The following is a 6,591-nucleotide window of genomic DNA, read 5'->3' as shown; positions in this document are numbered from 1 at the left end:
CAGTCAGTAGGCTGCCTTTTTGTCTTAGTGACAGTGTCCTTTGCTTTACAGAAGCTGCTCAGCTTCAGGAGGTCCCATTTATTCAATGTTGCCCTTAATGTCTGTGCTGCTGGGGCTATACGTAGGAAGTGGTCTCCTGTGTCCAAATGTTGTAGAGTACTTCCCACTTTCTCCTCTAACAGGTTCAGTGTGTTCAGATTTATATTGAGGTCTTTAATCCATTTGGACTTGAGTTTTGTGCATGGTGATAGACACGGATCTACTTTCATTCTACTACAGGTTGACATCCAGTTATGCCAGCACCATTTGTTGAAGATGTTTTCTTTCATCCATTGTGTGCTTGGGGTAACTCTAACCAAGGAAGTGAAAGACCTATTTGACAAGAACTTTAAGTCTTTGAAGAAAGAAATTGAAGAGGACACCAGAAAATGGAAGGATCTCCCTTGCTCTTGGATTGGGAGGATCAACATAGTAAAAATGGCAATACTACCAAAGGCAATCTATAGATTTAATGCAATCCCCTTAAAGATCCCATCAAAATTCTTCACAGATCTTGAGAGGACAATAATCAACTTTATATGGAAGAACAAGAAACCCAGGATAGCCAAAACAATCTTATACAATAAAGGAACTTCTGGAGGCATTACCATCCCTGACTTCAAACTCTATTACAGAGCTACAGTATTGAAAACAGCTTGGTATTGGCATAAAAATAGAGAAGTCGACCAATGGAATCGAATAGAAGACCCAAATCTTAACCCACAAATCTATGAACACCTGATTTTTGATAAAGGAGCATATTCATGGTTTTTATAATTATTTTATAAGCCATGTAATTTAATGAGGGGTATCTCTGTGATGTTTGGATTGGACATATTCAATGGGGTGTGCTGGGTACACTTCTCCCTGAATTTATGAGGTGCAAATGTTTAGCAGTAAGCCATATATCAGCTATTTTCTTTCTCCATCTATGACTGACTGTTGAAAGGTCTGTTGTTTACAGACACAGTGCAAGCTAATATGAGTTCATATTTACAAGGAACTTGTTATCTTTGTCAAAGATGAGTTTATGATTACAATGAACTTGTGACATCTTGTGCATAAAATAGCATTTCATACACGTTTAAACTCTGAGAAAAATTTAAAAGCCAAAAGGCTCATATGTTTGCTGAGATATAATATCTTCTAAATATGTCAGAGTGTTCACCCGTGAGATTTCAACAATATGATTCCCTAAACAAGATGTGCACAATGACAACTCCTAAATTTATTTTCTGTATTCCACTTTCTGGAAAGCAGGATCCATATTTTACTTTGCTCTATTTTTCAAAGTGAAGTTTATCTATGACTTTTTACATACACCTTTTAGCATTTCATTAGTTGAGAGAGTAACTGTCTAGTATGAATCAGATAATTAAGAGAAAGACAGCTAACTACACTGGCCCTAATTTGACTATTTTTCATAATTTTCAAAATTCCCAATATTTTTGAAATGGTAAATATCTAAAACACACGTTTATACATTATCATACTTTTTCTGATAATGTTTAGTTTTATGCTATAATATACAATAAATAAAACAGATTTTTATAATCATCCATTTTGTGTAAAGAAAGTCTGATGTATTGTGCATGTTTAGCTGTGTATGATCTGATAATGCAACTCTTTAAGTACTATTAATGTCTTCCATGCTGTACCTCATCTTTTTTCCAGCATTTACCATGTTCATTCCACAGTAAATATTATTCAAGGATTGATTGATTCAATACTAAGAAATCAAAAATCACAAACCTAATATGAATTCTAAAATCTGTGTTCTTCGTTCATGGATTTGTATTCTGTTATGTATTTATTTGTTTCTTTCTTTCTTTATTAGTTTTGTGTGCATGTGTGTCTGCATGAAGATGTTAGATTCCCTGGATCTGGAGTTACAGACAGTTGTAAACTGTCATATGGGTGCTGGGAATTGAACTTTATTCCTCTGGAAGAGCATCAGTGCTCCTAATCACTGAGCCATCTCACCAGAAGTTTTATTATTGATTGATTTTTTTTTTATTGATTGATTCAGTTTCCTTTTGCCTGTAGGTATGTATGTGCACCGTGTATGTGTCCGGTGACCACAGAAGTCAGAAGAGTGCCTCTTCCCTGGTACTAGACTTAGAAATGGTTGTAAACCACTGTATTGAAATTAGAAGTTAGGTTTTTTTTTTTTTTTTGTCAGAATAGCTAGTGCTCATGAATGTTGACCCAACTCTCTAGCTTGGATCTATTTTCTTTATTATCTTTATATGTTGATTTTTTTTACATTGCTAGCAATATAGGATGAGGATAATTGAAAGTAAGATATTTAATATCACTATTATACATCTTTAATTAAAAAAGTCATCCTCCATCATTTCAAACAAGTATCATTAATTTCAAAATTTAAAAGACAGAGAAGAGAAATATAGCCATTTTATAGGATTCCTTTAAATATTTGAAAAGAACTATAATAATTTATCTTTTGCTCTATGATCACACATCATAGTTTCTCTATTTTATACTACTTTTTTTTCAAAATAAGAGCAATAAAAATAGCGAGATTCCCATCTCGGATTATTTTTTAATTAATAACAAATACCAGGGAATAGTTGCAGACACCTTTAATTGCAGCACTCAGGAGGCAGAGGCAAGCTGATCTCTGTGAGTTCCGGTGTTGCCTGGTCTACAGCCCAAATTCTAGGGTAATCTGGGATTTCTATCTAAACTTGAACTTTCTTCTTATTGAGCATGTCATTCTTTCTCAAGTGTTTTGCACCCAAAATTCGACAAATATATTAAAGCTGAGGGAAGATCTTGAACAGTGTTTTAAAAGATATTTTAACATATTGCTTTAGGTGGCAAAAGACATGATATAAAAGACTGACTGGGTTGACTTATTACCAGTTCTGACACAATAATTTTATTTTTCTGAGTCAGGTAGTGATGCATGTCTCTAATCCCAGCACTTGGGAGGCAGAGGCAGATGGATCTCAGTAAGTACAAGGACAGCCTGCTCTAAGAGCCAGTTCTGGAAGAGCCAAAGCTACACAGAAAGCCTATCTCCAAAAAAGGGAAAGAAGAAAGAAAGAAAGAAAGAAAGAAAGAAAGAAAGAAAGAAAGAAAGAAAGAAAGAAAACAACTCTCATTTTTCTTCTTTGCATCTTCTTATTTACATTAATATATATTAATGTACTTACTTACATTAATGTATACACACAAATTGTATTACACCTTTACTACTAGTTTTACTTCAAAGGCCTTTTTCACATACAGTGCCAAAGAAACTTTGACATTTTTTAACCAAATTAAGACAAGCTACATCATTAAAAGTTTAAGTAGATATAATAGCAACTTTCATTTTATTTACTAGTTATCTAATTCTTTATTAGGACACAACTTTTGGGAAATGTGTTTCATTTTTTTAGTATTGACACCAGGGCCAAGGTTAAACCAGAGAGCTATTGGGTAGATGTCAAATCATAACCAGTGGCAGCAAGCATTTGCTCTCCATATTATCTGCTTAAAGAAGTCATGTTCCCCCAACATAATAAATAATTTCTTTTAACTACAGTTTAGAAGGTAAGTATCAAGGTATGATAACAATTAATATTTCCATGATTAAAAGGAACATCAAATATATTTCTGATCTATTTGCTTCTACTGACAGCAGGATGTACTGTCCAACAAACAGTAATTGCTGTATGCATGCTTTCAGGAGCAGTGATTTGCCCTGCTGCAGCTGTGTCCTTTCAGGGATTTCCTACACCTGTGCTCCCTTTGTGAGAGCCTTGTGACTGGTGTTTAGATGAGATAAATGCACATAAATATGCAGACAGAAGCTTCATCTTGTCCTGTGTTGTTTATGGATTCTTTTGTGCAGAAAGAATTGACTAATCTTTCTCACATGTGTTTTTTAAAGGCAGTGATTCTACATATTTATCTAAACCTATCCATATTTTATCTTGCCAAGGACAGAATATCCCTATTCCTATTATGAAAATAAATCCAGCATTAATATAGTGTTATTTGCTTATGGTGTGAGAGGGGTGGCAGAAGAAAAGTAGAAATTAAAATCAGTGTCTTGTATTAAATGCTCTAGTTTTGTATTTTAAAATATACAGAAGTCATTGAGATTATTGTAAATACTTTAAATTTCACTGTAGAAGTAGATATCAGAAAGTTAAATGAAATATTTATGTGGCCGAAAATTGATATCAACAAAATGATAACCATAGAAACATGCCATGGAATATAAGAAAAACTAAAAATCCCCACAATTAATGAGCTGAAAATATAGTTAACTATAAAGGATTTTGTCAGGATCAAATGCTAGGTATACTGCATAAAGAAATAAGATGCAATGTTATATGACAAACATTCTGATGGAAAAATGTGCACTCAGAGTAAACAATGATAAAAGACAATCATAGCTATTGTTTTCAGGTTTTGCTTAACTCCTATAAGGAAGCTGAATCCATAAAATGGAGAAGTAGGATAAGGATGACTGAGAATTGTTGCCATACAAAACAAAGCCACAAAAAATTACACTCTGTGCAACAATTCTATGATTAACATTGCAGCCTATGAAATTTAATTTTTGAATTAATAGGTTAAAACCACTGCACTTGTATTTTTTTTTCTTTGAATAGATTTTGTCGGTAGTAACTGCTAATATAAACTCATTATAAATTTATGCATAAATGCTGCTGTCATTGAATTAAAAGATAGAACTGAAGACATTCTACTGCATATTAGCCTTCTATTTCTTCTGCTACAAGCTTAGTATTTTTTTGCTCTGAACCATGTTTGCTTTCTCAGTTTATTCATAAAAAACGTGGCCTGTTATGAAAGGATTTCAAATCCCAACAGGAGTTATTCGTCTCACTGTCAGACATGCAGAGTTAAAGCTGCATCACTGGGAAACATCACAGGAACACTCACTCTCCTTAGAACCTGTGCAAATGAGTTTGACTATTTGCTCCCCTATAGCAATCATCAAATGTAATGGAAAGAAATCATATGATACTTCTCCTAAGAATAAGGTTAATAGAACAGTGTTGCTTCTTAGAAGTTTATTTTGTTCCTTTATATAAAAGCATGCAGAGCTGTACTATAAACCCACAATATTGAAAACTGATACCTTAAAATACCTTTAAAAAGTATATAATTGCATTTCAATGGCAGTGATTTTAATTTTATTAGTGTTTATATACAGTTCTATGGGAGAATAGACAAAATTATTATTTAACAAAATATATCAATATATTGAAATAAAACATTAACATAAATTTGATATCATTAATTTTTCTGCACATTTAAGTACACTAAAATGCTATTTTTCTTTCCAAACTGAAGAAATCATAGTATTTTATAAATGTAGTATTATGGAAGACAGCAAGGATGCATTTATTTCTAATGTCATTTAACAAATTTGACTCGAATAGTTATTATAAGTTGAATATGCACTGTGCACCATAGAAGGAGTGATGATATGTCTCTTTATATCTGTCTCAGATTTCTTTTGTCATGTTGGTGAAATTAAAGAAGTTTTTTTTTTAAACGGATTTATTTTCTTTCAGACCTCTCTACCAGATTAATATATTGAATATTTTGTCAAGATTAGTATATAAAATATAATTGTTCCACCATCGCATTTCTTTTCATGGCCATGGTCTTCAGTTCTCTTTTCTTTGTTTGCATTTAAAGATATGAATGCAAATAGGCAGATTGTATTTTTTCTACTCTACCCTATCATTTATTATTTATCAGATGAAACTTAGTATTCTATGGCTGTGAGTACTTTTTCCCTCAATATTTCCAGCTGGTTTTTATAGACTTGTTCTTTTGTCCATTTAATTTTCCCAGTGCAAATATCTGAGCTTCTCTCATCTCTCATTTTCTTAACTTCCTTCTGTTCCCAAGATTATTGTGAAATTCAGTTCTGAAGAGACTATACTCTGTAATTTCATGAGATATTTCCATGAGATATTCTAGTGTGGTTGTGTATAGTAAATATCTGGCTATCTTTTGTCAAAAAGAAAGAAAGGATGAAAGAAAGAAATACAGAAAGCAATGAAGAAAGGAAAGAAAGAAAAAAGAGATAAAGAGAGGAAGAAAGAAAAGAAGAAAGGAAGGAAAGAAAAAAGAAAAAAAGAAAAGGAAGGAAAGAAAAGAAATGCCTCAATCTCCCTGATCCCTTGCAGTCCTTCCAGTCCTTCCATTTTTGTTTTGTGTTCTATGTCTAGGCTTCCTTTCTTCATTCATCCCTACCCTTTTTCTCTTTTCATTCCCTTCCTCTGTTATTTCCCTTTAATATATGCCAATTTTTTATGATATTGGCTAGAATCAATCATTGATGTTTATGTATACTCTGATAATTTGGTACTTGCATTGAACAAATACTTGAATTTCATAATCTCTGTTACTTTGAAATTTAATAGAGACATTTATGAAAATTATTTCAAGGTTGTTTCTAAGTTAAATAAAGAAAACTATGAATATTTTTCATCTCACTGAGTGAATGATGAAAGTAAAAAATTAACCTTGGTGACATTTATATTATTGTCTTTA

This window comes from Arvicola amphibius, chromosome 3 (genome assembly GCF_903992535.2).
Source record: "Arvicola amphibius chromosome 3, mArvAmp1.2, whole genome shotgun sequence".
Classification (NCBI taxonomy): Eukaryota; Metazoa; Chordata; class Mammalia; order Rodentia; family Cricetidae; genus Arvicola; species Arvicola amphibius.
Note: the sequence above shows the minus strand (reverse complement) of the source record.